The sequence below is a fragment of the Sciurus carolinensis genome, unplaced genomic scaffold (assembly GCF_902686445.1).
Source record: "Sciurus carolinensis unplaced genomic scaffold, mSciCar1.2, whole genome shotgun sequence".
Taxonomy (NCBI): Eukaryota; Metazoa; Chordata; class Mammalia; order Rodentia; family Sciuridae; genus Sciurus; species Sciurus carolinensis.
This window is the reverse complement of record NW_025920264.1, coordinates 37261-54566: the sequence shown is the minus strand read 5'-3', so window position 1 is coordinate 54566 and position 17306 is coordinate 37261. Positions and strand designations below refer to the sequence as shown.

Here is a 17306-nt window from a genome sequence, read left to right as displayed (position 1 = left end):
ACTCAAATTACTAAAATTCATGATGAAAAAGGAAATATCATGGCAGACACTACTGAAAACTCAGCTAAGTTCTAGAAGACTTTCAAAGAAGAATTAACACCAATACTTTTCAAATTATTCCATGAAATAGAAAAGGAAGGAACCCTTTCAAACTCATTCTATGAGGCTAGTATCACCCTGATACCAACACCAAAGACATCAATGAAAGAAAACTTCAGACCAATATCCCTGATGAACATAGATGCAAAAATTCTCAATAGAATTCTGGCAAATTGCATATAAAAGCATATTAAAAAGAGTGCATGGGTTAGGGTCATGGCTCAGTGGTAGAGCACTTGCCTATCATGTGAGGCACTGGGTTTGATTCTCAGCACCACATATAAATAAATAAATGTCTATTAAATATAAAGATAGTGCACCATGATCAAGTAGAGTTCTTCCCGGGGATGTAAGGTTGGTTCAACATACAGAAATCAATAAACATAATACCTTGCATCAGTAGACTTAAAGACAAGAATCATATGATTATCTCAGTAGACACAGAAAAAGCATTTGACCAAATGCAGCACCTTTTTATGTACAAAACACTAGAAAAACTAGGGATAATAGGAATATACCTCAACATTGTAAAAGCTATCTATGCCAAACCCCAGGTCAACATCATTCTAAATGGAGAAAAATTAAAAGTGTTCCCTCTACAACTGGAACAAGACAGGGATACCCTCTTTCACCACTTCTATTCAACATCATCTTTGAAACTCTAGCCAGAGCAATCAGACATTGAATGAAATTAAAGGGATACAAATAGGAAAAGAAGAACTCAAACTATCACTATTTACTGATAACATGATTCTGTATTTAGACGATCCAAAAAATTCCACCAGAAAACTTCTAGAACTCATAAATGAATTCAGCAAAGTAGCAAGATATAAAATCAATACCCATAAGCCAAATGCATTTCTATAGATAAGTGATGAATCCACTGCAAGAGAAATTAGGAAAACTACCCCATTTGCAATAGCCTCAAAAAAAAAAAAAAAAAAAAAAAAACCCTTGGGAATTAATCTAACAAAAGAGGTGAAAGACCTCCACAATGAAAACTCAGAACACTATAAGAAAGAAATTGAAGACCTTAGAAGATGGAAAGATCTCCCATGCTCTTGGAAAGGCAGAATTAATATTGTCAAAATGACCATACTACCAAAAGTGTTCTACAGATTCAATGCAATTCCTATTAAAATTCCAAAGATATTCTTGATGGATCTAGGAAAAGCAATCATGAAATTAATTTGGAAAAATAAGAGATCCAGAATAGCCAAGGCAATCCTTAGCAAGAAGACTGAAGCAGGAGGCATCACACACCAGACCTTAAACTATACTACAGAGCAGTAGTAACAAAAACAGCATGATATTGGCACCAAAAGAGACATGTAGATCAATGGTACAAAATAGAAGACACAGAGACAAGCCCACATAAATATGGTTATCTCATGCTAGACAAAGGTGCCAAAAACATACATTGGAGAAAAGATAGCCTATTCAATGAATGGTCTTGGGAAAACTGGAAATTCATATGTAACAAAATGAAATGAAACCTCTATCTTTCACCCTACACAAAAATCAACTCAAAGTGGATCAAAGATTTAGGCACTAGAACAGAGACCCTGTGCCTAATAGAAAAAGTAGGCCTAAATCATCATCAGGTCAGCTTACAACCTGACTTCCTTAAAAAGACTCCTAAAGTGGAAGAAGTAAAATTAAGAATCAATAAATGGGGGGGGGGGCTGGGGAGATAGCTCAGTCAGTAGAGTGCATGCCTTATAAGCACAAGGCCCTGGGTTCGATCCCCAGCACCCCCACACACAAAAAAAGAATCAATAAATGGGATGGATTCAAACTAAAAAGCTTCTTCTCAGCAAAGGAAACATAATGTGAAGAGAAAGCCTACAGAAATGAGAGAAATCTTTACCTCATGCACCTCCAATACAGCACTAATCTCCAGGATATATAAAGAACTCAAAAAAAGTAACACCAAAAAACAAATAACCCAATCAATAAATGGGCTAAAGAACTGAACAGACACTTCACAGAAGAAGAAATATAATCAATCGATAAACATGAAAAAATGTTCATCATCTCTTGCAATTAGAGAAATGCGAATCAAAACTCTAAGATTTCAACTCACTCCAGTCAGAATGGCAATTATCAAGAATACAAGCAATAATAAGTGTTGGCAAGGATGTGGGGAAAAAGGTACACTCATACATTGCTGGTGGGACTGTAGATAGGTGCAACCACTATGGAAAGCAGTATGGAGATTCCTTAGAACACTTGGAATGGAACCACCATTTGACCCAGTTATCCCACTCCTCAGTTTATACCCAAAGGACTTAAAATCAACATACTGGGGTGACACAGCCACATCAATGTTTATAGCAGCTCAATTCACAATAGTTAAACTATGGAACCAACCTAGATGCCCTTAAACAGATGAAGGAGAAAGAAAATATGGTTACATATACAGAATGAAATATTACTCAGCCTTAAAGAAGTTTGAAATTATGGAATTTTCAGGTAAATGGATGGAGCTAGAGATTATCATGCCAAATGAAATAAGCCAATCCCCAAAGAACAAAGGCCAAATGTTTTCTTTGATAATCGAATGCTGATCCATATTGGAGGGGGGGTAGGGAAGAATGAAGGAACCGTGGATTATGCAGAGGGAAGTGAAGGAAGGGGTGGGGCAGTGGGGATTGGAAGGATGGTAGGATGAGACAGACATTATTTCCCTATATATATTACTGGTGTGACTCAGAACCATGTACAGCCAAAATATTCAAAAATCCCCCAAAAAACAAAAATAAAAAAATCCCACCTAGTCATACATGTAAGTAAACAAGAGATATCAAATCAACTAATTTAATTAGTCATTCAGAATCCCTTACCCAAAAGTCATAACCTTCTGATTAGTTAAGCAAAGCACGATTCTGCCACTCAGCTTCTCTGAATCTGGGAAGCACTGGTTTTGATTTTAGTCAGTTTTTATTTTGGTTTTCTCAGGCACCTGTGCTCTGCCCAACAGCGTAAAGCTTTGGGTAAACTTGCAGCACGTTTCACTGTGGGAGCTCCATAGTGCCATGGTCTCACGCTCTCTTCAATTCTCTACATTCTCCTCTTCCTTCTGTTCTTCCTCCAGACTTCCAGGTCTTCTTCATTGTCTCACTCCTGCTCTTCTCTTGCTCTTCTGAGTCTGTTTTTCTCTGTCCTTCCAGTTTTGCTCTGAAGCTTTCTTCTTGCCTTTCTGTTCCCACCTATATTCTTCCAGAGCTAATGAACTGCTGGAATGCGGTCTTTTCCAGACCTGAGAGTACCTCCTTGGCATTGAACATCTTGAGCTTCCCTTTCATTGCAAAGATGTTGAGAGAGGATGTAGCTGGTGGCATGGGGAATGGTGCTCAGGCTTCCTTGGAGGTGTTAGCACCATCTGAGAGCACTTCCTTGATGATCCTGGTGATGACAGTTTTACTGTCTAGGGGTCTTGGGTTCATTGTCTCCACTCAATAAAGAATTAAAGAATAGAACACAGAGATAGCAAACAAGCAGTGGATTTATTCCAAAAGTGACAGTAACAAAATTCTATGAAGAGAAGGGGGCCTAGAGCTGGAAGGACACCCCAACTGTTACTGGGAGTTGTGATAATGATCACTCTAGCTACTTTTGGCTAACAAGGGGTGTCATAGGAGCAATTGCGATATCCTTTTGAGGAATATCTAGGGTAAGTGGGAAAAAGTGGGCTGGTCCAGAGGCTAACACTGAAAGGGTCATCAAAGGGTCTACAGCAGAAGTATGGAGGGAAGTCCATTGGGGGTTCCACTTGTAACATCATCTGATGTTTTATTGCCACTATATGAGAGGATACAAAATGGACAAGACAGTTGAAAAGGCATGGCCCACGCCCTGAAATCTTTGTACAACAGAATGTGAGGAGAGTAACACTGAAACACCTGAGGTTGGGCTTTAAGATATCTAAAACCTATGTGCTACTGTATGACCTTTTCTGATAGTTTGGATGCATGAACATGTTGATACTTGGTAAATATTATGGACTAAATGTTTTTATACTGTTGCAACTTCCTCTGAAATGAAAAGTATCTTAATTGGGAAAAAAAGAGAAAAGGCATGGCCCAAACCACGCAATTAATAAAATCACGATGATAGGTACCAAAAAGAGTAGTGTCCAGGTAAGGACCCTATTACCCAAGGAGGAAAACAGGTTGTATAATGAACTGCCCTGTACCCCTGCTGTTCCTTGAGTTCATCTATTATGTGTATATGTTTTTAATCTTCCTAAGTTTCTCTTCAGCTGCTGAGTTGATATACATACAACAGTTTTCATTCAACATGGCACATAGACCTCCCTTAACTGCCTTGAGAATATCTAACCCTTTCCTATTTTGTAACACCACTTGTGCCAGTGAATCTATGCTCCTTTGTTGAAACTCAGTAGAATTTACAGTAGCTTTCCAAGAATCATGGACCATAATTGTTAGATTTAGTACTGATCTCTCCAGAAGAGGAATGCCAACAAACACAAAAGAGTCCTCTTTAGAAAGACTGAATCTTGGGACTGGGCATCGTGGCGCATGCCTGTAATCCCAGTGACTCAGGAGGCTGAGGCAGAAGGATTGCAAGTTCAAAGCCAGCCTCAGCAACTTAGCAAGGCCCTAAGAAACTCAGTGAGACCTGTCTCTAAATAAAATACAAAAAAGAACTGGGAATGTGGCTTAGTGGTTAAGTGCCCCTGAGTTCAATCCCTGGTACCAAAAAGGGAAAACAAAAGTGCGTCTTGGGCTGGGGTTGTGTCTCAGTGGTGGAGCGTTTGCCTAGCACATGTGAGGCACTGAGTTTGATCCTCAGCACCACATGAAAGTAAATAAATAAATAAATAAAATAAAGGTATTATGTCCATCTACAACTACAATATATTTTTTTAAGAGAGTGTCTTTGTAGTATTTTCTAAAAGGGGGTTGTCATGTCTGTGTCCTCCCCAGTCCTTTTGGTTCAGATCGGCTCTGGGCAAGAGATCATGTCACCTCCGGTTATCTAATTTAGTGAGTGATAATCCTTATAAAGTTCTAGTGCCTGGGTTAGGGCAACTAATTCTGCCAGCTAAGCACTGGTATTAGTAGGAAGTGACCCCAGCTCAAGACCTCAAAATCTGTCATTACTGTATATCCAGAACTCTGAATCCCATCAATCACTGATAAACTCTCATCAATATATGAAGTGAGACTGGGATTATCTATAGGATGATCAAATAAATCTTGCCTGGAAGTGTAATTTTCCATTAAAACTTCCTCACAGAAGTAGATAGGTTTTTCCTCTACTTCTGGTAGGAAAGAGGTTAGATTGAGATTATGACCTCTTTAATATAATTTTGGGTCCTTCCAGCAAAAGGGCCTGATATTTGAGAATACAACTGTTAGCTAAAGACTGCCCTTTAGAGTTTAGAATTCCTTGTATGTCATGGGGGGGAAATAAAATTTGGGGCCTTCCCAGAGTAAGTTTATTTGCCTCAGGGACCAACTGTCCTACTGCAGGCACAGCTACGACAAGGCCACCTTGTCTAATTCTTTACTTAGGTATTCCACTGACTGGGAAGTGTCCCCCAGTGATTGAGTGATCATTCTCAATGTCACTCCATTCCTTTTTGTACATGTGATTGAAAGGTTGACTGAGGAGGGGTCTGGGTAAGGCTTTCCTTGCTTCTGAACTCCAATTAACAATTGCCTGTGAATGTCCCTGTACTTCCTTATGGCACTCATAGAGGGGTCTTGCCTTCTCAATACATCCAGGGATCCAAATTCTACAATATCCAGTTGTTTGCAGAAAGGCCCTAAGTTGTTTTACTGTTGGTGGAAGGGGATATGACAATATGGGTTGAATTTTTTTCTGGGGCAAGTTTTTGAGTTTTACCTTCCAGTAGCATGCCTAAATAGGTAATGTGGGGTAGGCACAATTGAGACTTCTCTCAGGATACTTTGTATCCCCTATTGGCTAGGAAATTGAGGAGAGAGTCAATGCCCTCTGAAATTATTTTTCTGAAGGTCCACATGAAAGAAGGTCATCTACATATTGAAGTAACACTGTATCAAGGTATGACCAGTCCATGAGATCTTGTGCCAGTGCTTGTTCAAACAAACGGGGGATGTCTCTAAATCCCTATCCTTTAGGTCTAGGACAGTATAATAAGCAGTTCCTTTGGGAACCTGGGGGAGGAGAGTATATGGATATGAAATCACTGAATGCAAAGGAACTACTGACTCATTGGTTATTTGAAGATCCTGAACTAATATCCATTTGTGGGGGCTCTTTGAGACCCCCAATATAGGAGTATTATAGGGGATAGAGTATCATAAAAGTCTCTGTCATTTCAAATTTAGTATAATAGGTATTAATCCCTCCTTGGCCCCTAGTCTTAAGGGATATTGCTTCTGACGAGGGTTGGGGAATCCTTAAGATGTATTTTACCAAGCACTGCAGTTCATGCTTTCCCCCTATATTATTGTCTGACCAGACTGGGATCTATATTTGTTTCCATTAGAAGCATACAATTATATATCCCAGGTGATAACAGTAATTTGATCTTTAATTGAGATAACAGGTCTCTTCCTAAGATAGGAGTTAGAATTTCTGGCATAATAAGAAAGAAGTGACAGAAGTGGAAATCATCTCATGAACAAGCAAGAGGCCTAGTAAAATACCACTCCAGGCCTGTCCTGATATGCCCTGAAGGGTTATCTTGGGACCAAGTTTCAGCAGAAAGGATAGGACTGAGAATTGTGCTCCAGTGTTGAGAAGGAAGTTTATCTGGTGCCTGTCCACAGCGAAGTCACCTGGGGCTCCTCAAGTTGTACTTCATCATTGGCGCCATGAAGGAAGCCCCTGAGACTCATCATTGGGAAGTGGTAGGCAACGGCCTCAATTCTAACAGGTTCAGAGGACATCTAGCCTCCAACGGTTGTTCCCCACCACAGAGTGGGCAAGGTCCAGGAGGTGGTCTAGGATATTTGTACCTCTGGGGGCATTCCTTCCTAAAATGGCCTTCCTTCCCCAAGAGAAACAATAAACTGAGCAGTATCCTGGTATCCCTACTGCAGGGCTGCCACCCATTCTCCATGTCATTTGTCCTTCTTTTTTTCTTTTCTAGGTCCCTATTATAAAAGACTTTTAGACGCCTGGACTAATTGGTCCAAGGTTTTGCCTGGTTCCACAGTCAATTTTTGGAGTTTTCTCTGTATGTCTTGGGCAGATTGGGTCAAGAATTTGTCTTTAAGGATAATTTCCTCTGTCATAATCTGGCCAAACATACTCTGGCTCAATATTGCTATGTTTAGTAACAGCATCTTAGAGTCTCTGTAATAAGGTTGCTGGTGGCTCTCCTTCTCCCTGAATTGCATTTATTAATTGAGGATAATTGAAAGGCTTAACTTGGGCCCTTCTTCATCCTTCTAGCAATATATATAAAGTGATGTCTGTCCCATTAATCTCTATCTTTGTCAGCATTCCAATTTGATTCAATGAGAACTGCCTGACTCCCAGTGGGAATGTTCCAACTCTTGCCTGCCATGGTTACTTTTTCTCTCCCTGCAGTATAGTAGGCATATCCTGTTTTACTAGCCTTCTCTAAGACACTTTGGTTTTTCAAGGAAGTTAGTCTGACTCAAAATAAATAACATACTTGTAAGGTATAAAGCCTCCCGCCTCTCCCGTTTCAGGAATTTCCGGTCTCTCCACCACTTGTCAATCTGAGCTCTGCCCGCCTCTTCCGTTATAGGAATTTCCAGCTTACCCTGTAGCCATCTTCCTGCCTCCCACATTGCATCCTAACATGCTATTGGTTCATCAGTCAGCCTGCAAGAATTCTCCTCCGCGATTGGTTCTTTTCAGCCTGGGAGATTCCAATATCTGGGAGAAGCCATACGCCATCTTTCTCTCTTTTTTCCCTTCTTTTCGCCCCCAGTAAATGTGAATCGTCTGCATAAATAAAGTCTCTTGCGTGAGATCTCGTGTCTGCGGAGCGTTTTTTCTGGGAGCTATTGGCGAGCCACAACTGAGCCAGCGACCCCTGACAATACTACCATGCTAAGTCATAAAGATTTGATAACTGCTGGATGGTCTGAAGATATTGATCTGGGATTTCAGAGTAGTTCCCTAGGTCTTTCTTTATGTCTTTTAAGTCAGTTAATGAAAGAGGGACCTGTACTATCTGAGGTCCAAATTCACTACCTGGCATTGTCCTGAGGAGATATATGCCCTGAGTGGCAGGTTTTTTAGCAACTCCGGGACCATAGGTGGTTTGCCCCTGGATAAGAACTGGGCTCTAGTTCTTTTAAGTTAGGACATACAGGGGGAAGTGATATTAGGTACTATTATCTTTCCTTCAGATAGGGCTGAGGGAATTTTCTGTTTAACTGGTAAAGGTCCCTTTTCCTGTGTGGATAAATTTTTCTTTTCTGGGGATTTAGTGTCTGGTTTAATTGCTGAATGGTACTATAGTTTAGGTGGCCATTGTTTTCCATCTCCCAATGGGTACTGAGGCCAGGCCTTAGTGCAAAATTATATCAAAGAGCTGGGTGTAGTGGCACACTCCTGTAATCCTAGAGACTCGGGAGACTGAGGCAGGAGGATTGTGAGTTCAAAGCTAGCCTTAACAAAAGCAAGGTGCTAAGCAACTCAGTGAGATTGTGTCTCTAAATAAAATACAAAATAGGACTGGGGATGTGGCTCAGTGGTCGAGTGCCCCTGAATTCAATCCCCAGTACCCATACCCCCCCCCCCAGAAAAAAAGAATATAAAAAATATTCTCTTTAATTGGGGGTCCAAATTATTCCAGTTTTTGAGCAGACAGGAGAGAGGTGATCCTCATGGGATTTTGGAAGAATTTGATCCCATCTGGAAACAGAAATGCAGAGGTCCTGATAGAGGTTGCCCAATCCTCATCTCAGTCTTATAAATCTGGAGGGGTGACTCTGTCCTGGGATCAAGTAGACTAGCTTGGCCCAAAATCTATCTGAGAGGGACCATGTCCAGTTAGGGAATTAGTCAGACTTAACTATGGCCTGCAGTTCAGGCCCCTGATATTTCTTTTGGTAACCTAGGTAACTCTGATGCTTCCATCCCTGGAAAGCATGTAATTTTCACTTTACTTCAAAAATGGATCAAGAATTCTCAGGAGAACAAGAGTCTGGAAGGGAGGCAGCTGCCTGGAAAGAGATTCCTGCTGAAGTCTGAGCTGAGGAGAGTCCCCCAAAGAACAGGTAATATGACCTCTCAATCCACTATAAGAATCTTCTTTTCCAGTGTAAGGAAGTTTCCAGGTGCTGCTATGAATCAATCCTAGGAAATGTCTGGTGATGTGATGTCATAATAATACCCTCCTCTCTTTTATTTTCTTCCTTTTGAGAGTCCTTAAATCCACAAAGGAGATAGATGGGTTGTTCCCAAAATGTCTCAAAAAATAATGAGTTCCTCTAAAATAGGACCTTTAGACCAGTGCAAACTATCCTGACCAAAGGATAAAGTCTCTGCACAGGGCAAAGACAAATGGGGATTGACCTAGTCCCAACTGACAAACTGTGTTCCCATAAGGAGGAAAAGAAATGTTGCCAATTTTGTCATGTATGGTGGGGCCTATTACTCAGTGTGTCTGCTTGAGAGGAGAATAAAAAATAGTCTGGGAATTCAGCCATGCTGATCATGGCCGGGGGCTTCCCTGGCCTCAGAGAGCCACAGAAATGCCAGACAACAGTCAATTTCCAGGTCTCATCAGCCATTTAACATAACTGCCACTGACCTTTGAGTTGGTGGTTCTGATCCCAGATGAGCCCCCAATTTTGCTGGGGAATATAACCATCCAGGGGTCTTGGTTCATCGTCTTTGCTCAGCAAGTAATTGAAGAGCAGGATACAGAGACAGCAAACAAGCAGGAGGTTTATTCCAAGTGACAATAACAAACTTCTCGGAAGAAAGGGCCAGTGGGGAAGTTTCGGTTTGCTCTTTTTTATGGTTCCTGATACTTTCATCTTTCCTTGTCTCTTCTCCTGTCCATGTTCCCATCACTGTTGTTCACAGGTCCCCCCATGTTCACGTATCTGTTTCAGTTTTCCTATTGGATCCCCCAGTTAGGAGCATTAATCCAGAAGTGTCTGTCTAATTGAGTCCCCCTCCATGTCCATGAACACTTTGATCAGCTAGAAAACTGACCTCAGTGGAAGACACTCTCCATGCTCCTTTGGTCTGGACCTGCCCCTGACTTCCTCACTAGCCATCTAGCCCTGGCCACCTCCACCCTTCTACATCTCCTCAATAGCATTGTGTGGGTTTAGGTTCTCTGGCCTTTCCACCATCGCCATCACTGGGGCTGGGGCTTCTTCAGCCTCAGGCCCTCTCTTCAGGCAGCCACCGTATCTGGAATTCCTGTGTCACTGCCGTCTGATCCCTTTGGCCTTTGATTAACATGATATCCATACTATACCATCCAAAATTAGTAGCTACCCTGTGGCCTTTAATGCCAGTGAAATATCCATGCTGTAGTATCCGAAACTAATACAATAGCTACTCTATGTCCTTTAATACCAATATGATATCCATACTACAGCATCAAAAACTAATACACTTGGGGCTGGGGTTGTAGCTCAGTGGTAGAGCACTTGTCTCACACATGGGAGGCACTGGATTCAGTCCTCAGCACCACATAAAAATAAATAAATAAAACAAAGGTATTAAAAAACTAATACATTGGCTGCACTGTGGCTCTCAACACTAACATTATGCACATAGTGTAATATTATCTAATATTAATAGTTGCCTTGTTGATTTAATACTTATGTAACATCCGTACTATAGTATCTAAAACTAATATAATACTCCCTGTAGCCTTTGATATTGATGAAATTTCCATACAGTAGCATCTGAAACTAATATAATAGCTACACTGTGTTCTTTAATGCCAATATGATATCCATAGTGTAACATCTAATATTAATGTAATAGATGCCCTAATACAACAGTTGTGCTGTAACCTTTAATACTAATGTGACATCCATATGATAACATTGAAAAATGATATATTAATTCCCTGTGACTTTTTACATTAATGTATTATCCTTAGTATAGGATCTAATATTGATGTAATCACTGTCCTGTGAAATTTAATATTAATATGATATAGATACAATAGCAACTATAATTAACACAATAACTTCTCTATTTTTATTATTAATATAATATGTATACTATGATCTGTAAGACAAAAGTAATTGTTGCCCTGTGACCTTTACTATTAATATAATATTCATAGGGTGGCCTCCAAAACTAATGTAATAGCTTCCATGTAACTTTTAATAGTAATATGATGTCCATAGTATAGTATCTAAAATTAATTTAGTAGGTGATCTCTGACTTTTGATACTAATGTGATATCAATACTATAGCATCTGAAGTGAATATAACACTTTCCCTGTGGCAATTAATACTAATATGCTATTCATGCTATAATATCTAAAGCTAATACAATAGCTGTCCTGTGGCCTTTAATATTACTTTGATATCATACTGTAGCATCTAAATCTAATATAATAGCTGCACTCTGGCCTTCAATATTGATATAATATCCATACCATAGCATCTTATCCTAATACATTAGTTGCCCATTGGCCTTTAATACTAACATGATATTCATATGATATCTTCTAAAACTGATATAATAGCTGTCTATGGTCTATAAGGCTAATATGATATATATATGCTGTAGAAACTACAACTATTATAACTGCCCCTTTTCCATATCAATATAATAATCATAGCTTCTAAAGATAATTCAATCCCTGCCCTGTGGTCTTTAATAAAATATACTAATTATATTGTGACTTCCAAAATCAGTGTAATAGCTTCCCTGTTGTCTTTAATATGAATATAATGTCCATTAATGCAGTAGCTGGTGCTGTGACCTTTAATACTAATATGATAGCCATACTATAGCATTTAAAGCTAATATAATAGCTGCCCTGTGTCCTTTAATACAAATATTATCTCCATATTATACTATGTAAAACTAATACAATAGCTACACTATAGTCTTTAATACTAGTATGAATTCCATAGTGTAGCATCTAATACTAATATCTGCCTTGTGGTTTTAATACTTATATAATATCTATATTACTGCATTTGAAGCTGATAAATAGCTACCTTCTGGATTTTATTATTAATAAAATATTATATCCATATTGTTGCCTGTGAATCTAATACAATAGCTGCCTATGGCCTTTATTAAGAATATAATATCCATATTGTAGCATTTAAAACTGACATAATGCTGCCCTGTGACCTTTAATACTAATATAGTATCCAAAACTAATACAATAGCTATGCTGTGGCCTTTGATAATAATATTGATAGCATGGCATCTAATACTAATATAATAGCTGCGCTGTGGCATTCATACTTACACAGTATCCTTGCTATAACATCTAAAACTTATGTGACAGTTTGCCTGTGGTCTTTAATACTAATATAGTATCCATACTGTAGCATCTAAAACTAGTACAATACCTGTCCTCCTGACAGTATCTTAAACACATAATATCTGCCCTGTGCCCTTTAACTAATATGCTATCAGTACCATAGCATCTGAAGCTAATGTAATAGTGCTCTTTCACAATTAATACTAAAGTGATACCCATATAGTAGTCTTCAAAAGCAATATATGAGGGGCTGGGGTTGTGGCTCAGTGATAGAGCTCTTGCCTAGCATGTGTGAGGGCCTGGGTTTGATTCTCAGCACGGCATATAAATTAGAAAAAGGTCCATTGACAACTAAAAAAATTAAAACAAGAAAAAAGAACATCATGTGAAAAAAACACAATATATGAGCTGCCCTATTGAAATGGAAAAGAACCAAAATAATGCCATTTTGTTCTGACCTGACTCCATTGTATGCTTGCTTGTAATGTTTTCCTTTTAGTCTCCTGAAGTGGTATCTATGTTGACAGTACAAGGGATCTTCCTGCATCCCTGACTATGGTCCAGATGTATAACAAAAATGACTCTGAAATGTGCAATCAAAACTATTCTCTCATGTAAACAAAATATCTGTCTCAACAAGGTCTTTTCTGACCTACATGTGCCTCAATAGTCCTTGTGGTTTTTTGAATTTTGCCTTTTTCAACTCTACTTCCAAAATTCAGGTGCTGGGAGTTCTTTGAGGCATTAGCCTGCTCCCAGCCACCTGGCATGCTCATTAAAAAAAAAAAAACCCTTTATCTCTTTCAATTTGCCTCAGTATGCATGGTGGTTTGTAATTCTCACATTCCATAACACTATGCCCTTTAGTATAAATAGGATATCATATTATAGCTTCTAAAACTAATATAATTGCTGCCCTATTACCTTTAATATTAATATAATATCCATATTATAGCATCTAAATCTGATACAATAGCCATGTTATGGTATTTAATATTAATGTAATGCTCATACTACAGCATCTGAAACTGATATAATACCTTCCCTGTGGCCTTTAATATTAATAAAAAATTGAAACCATAGCATCTGAAACTAATATTTAGCTGCCCTCTAGCTTTCAATACCAATACAATTGGTATTTAGCATCTTAAATTAATGCAAATAGCTGCCCTGTGGCCTTTAATACTAATATCCAAACTACTACATCTAAAATTCATTTCATAGCTGCCATTTGAATTGAAATGTCCTCATAATAGCCATACAAAACTCACATAATAGCTTCCCTATGGCCTTTATTACTAATATCATATACATTCTATATCATCAAAAACTGATATAAGCCGAGTGTGATGGTCCATGCCTGTAATCCCAGCAACTCAGAGGCTGAGGCAGTAGGATTGTGAGTTCAAAGCCAGCCTCAGCAACTTAGCAAGGTGCTAGGCAACTAAGTGAGACCCTGTCTCTAAAAATAATATATTAAAGGACTGGAGATGTGGCTCAGTGGTTAAGTGCTCCTGAGTACCAAAAATAAAATAACAAGAACAATCCCCCCTCAAAAATCCTGATATAATAATATCTGTTCCCTGGCCTTTAATGTTAAGATGATACCCATAATCCAGCATCAAACACTGATACAATAGCTGTCTTGTGGCTTTTAATATTAATATTATGTCCATATATAGCATCTAAAACCAATATAATAGCTTCCCTGTGGCCTTTATTATTAATATGATACCATAGTATGTTACTATATCATCTGAGTCTGAAAAAACACTGTCCTATGGTCTTTAGTACTAATATAACATTCATACCATAGCATCTAAAACTAGTATAACAGCTAGTTTTATATACATCTATACTAGTATAACAGCTGGCATGTGGTTTTTAATTTTTAATTATTTTATATGTTCTAATTAGTTGTATATGACAGTAGAATGCATTTATACATTTGGATAGATAGTAGAGTGAAAGAGACATTATTACCTCATGTACATGTTTGACTGCATAGCATGTGGTTTTTAAAACTGATGTAATATTCATACTGTAGCATCTAAAGCTGATATAATAGCTGCCCTTTTGCCTTGAACACTAATACCGTATTCATATTATATCATCTAAAACTGATAAAATAGTTGCCTGTGACCTTTAATAGTAACATAATATCCATACTGAAGTATCTAAAACTTACATAATAGCTGCACTGTGACCTTTAGCACTTATATGGCTCCTAAAATTAATACAATAACTGCTTTGTGTTCTATCATACTAATGTATTACCTGTACTACAGCATCCTAAAGTAGTATTAGAGCTGCCTGTGGCCTTCCATACTAGCATGATGTCTATCCTATAGCATCTAAAACTAATATAAAAGATGAATTGCGGACATTCATACCAATATAAAATCCAAACTATAGCTTCTAAAACTGATATAAAACTGTTCTGTGGTCTTTGGTGTTAATGTAACATCCTTACTATAGCATTTAAAACAGTTATAATAGCTGCCCTGTTCCCTTAATATTAAGGTAAGATAAACATTAAAGCATGTTAAACTAATATAATATCTGCCCTGTGGCATTTAATAATTATAATTATATCCATAGTAGAACATCTAAAACTAATATAATAGCTGCCCTGTGGCCTTTAATACTAACATAATGTCCATACTATATATGGACATTAAACTGATATAATGTAGCCTTTGACCTTTACTGCTAATGTAATACCCATACTATAACATCTAAAAAGTATATAATAGATGACCTGTGACATTTAATTGTAATGCTATGTGTATACAATAGCATTAGAACCAATATAATAGCTGCTATGTGGCTTTTAGCATTAATCTAATATCAATAGTATACCATACTCAAGTAATATAATAGTTGGCCTGTGGCCTTTTATATTAACAAATATTGACACTATAGCTACTAATATTAGTTGCAGTGTGGCTTTTAATAGTAATTAAAAACCCATACTATAGTATTTTATGCTAATAAAATTGATGCATTTTGGTCTTTAATACTAACATAATATCAATATATACCATCTCAAAGTATCATAAGAGTTGCCCTGTGGGCTTTATTATTAATATAATATTCATTCTATGGCATCCAAAAACTGATATAATAGTGGCTGTGTGATCTTTAATCTTAAGTCATATCTAAAGTGAAGGTAACAGTTTCCCTGTCACTTTTAATACTAATATAGTACCCATATGATAGCAGATAAAACTAATATAATAGATGCCCTACAACCTTATTAGTAATAAGATATTCATATTATAACATCTAAAACTGACAAAAGCTGCCTGTGGCCTGTAATACTAATATAATATCCACCATAGAATCCCAAACTAATACAGTAGCTGTCCCGGGGTCCTTAATCTGAATATAATATCTACATTATAGCGCTTAATATAATCTGATAACTTCCCTGTGACCTTTAATACTAATGTGCTATGTGTATGCAGCATCTGAAACTAATATAGTAGCTTCATTGTGGCCTTTAATAATAATAAGATATTTATACATTTGTATCTAAAACTATTTTAATAGCTGTCGTTTGACTTTGATTTTTAATATCCATATTGTGGCCTCCATAACTAATAAATATCTGCTCTGTGGTTTTTACTATTAATATGGTATCCAGTCTTTGACTTCTAAACCTGATATAATGGCTGTCATGTGGCCTTTAATACTAATGTGACATCCATGCTATAGCATGAAAAGCTAATATAATAGCTGCCCTTTGGTCTTTTATATTAATATTATATCCATACTCAGGTCTATAAAATAAATATGATATCTGTCCTCTGACCTTTCCTATTAATATAAAATCCATACTCTAGCATCTAAAACTCATATAATAGGTGTTCTGTAGTCTTTAATGCTAATATCCATACTGTAACATGTAAAACTAATATAGTAACTGCCCGTGACATTTATTATTAATATGATATCATAATAGTGTCTAAAACTCCTATGATAAGTGACCCCATAACCTTTAATACTAATATGATATCCATACTACAGAATCTTAAACTAATATAATAAATGCCCTTTGGCCTTCTATATTAATGTCAGCATTATAGCATCTAAATCTAATATCAGTTGCCATAACATAATGTTAATTATTTGTGATTCATACCACAACATCTAAAATTAACATGATTACTGTCCTTTTCCCTTTAATGTTAATTTAATATCTATAATATACCATCTAAGATAATATAATAATTGCCTTTTGGTCTGTAATATCAATGGAATATCATGACATCCACTCTGTTGCTTCTGTCACTTATATATTATCCTCAATAAGGCCTCTGACACTAATATCTTTACTGTGGTCTTCAATACCAATATATTATCTTTCCCATGGTCTTTAATATTAATATAATGTGCACAGTGTGGCCTCTAACACTAACGTAATATCCTCACTGTGGCTTCTAATACTAATGGAATATGCACACTGTTGCCCTAAATACTATTGTAATGTCCATAGCGTGGCCTTTAAAACTAACATAATGACTTCCCTTGACCACTTGCTGCTATAATAATATTCAGAGAGTGGCCTTTATCACTTACATAATGTCCATACTCTGTTCTCTCATATTAATATAATAATTATATTAATATACACACTCAGTGGCCTCCTACTGCTAATACAACACCTAATAAGTAACCTCTAATACTAAGGTCGTTTCCACACAGTGGCTTCTCCTGACCGACTTTCTTACAAGGGCTATTGTGTCACAGCATTGTCTGAACTGTTTGCAAGGG

General features: G+C 37.5%; 1 pseudogene; it reads right to left on the bottom strand.

The window, feature by feature from the left end:
* LOC124975383 (BTB/POZ domain-containing protein 1-like) overlaps nucleotides 1-17306 on the bottom strand; it is a 51767-nt pseudogene that overhangs the window by 1955 nt on the left and 32506 nt on the right.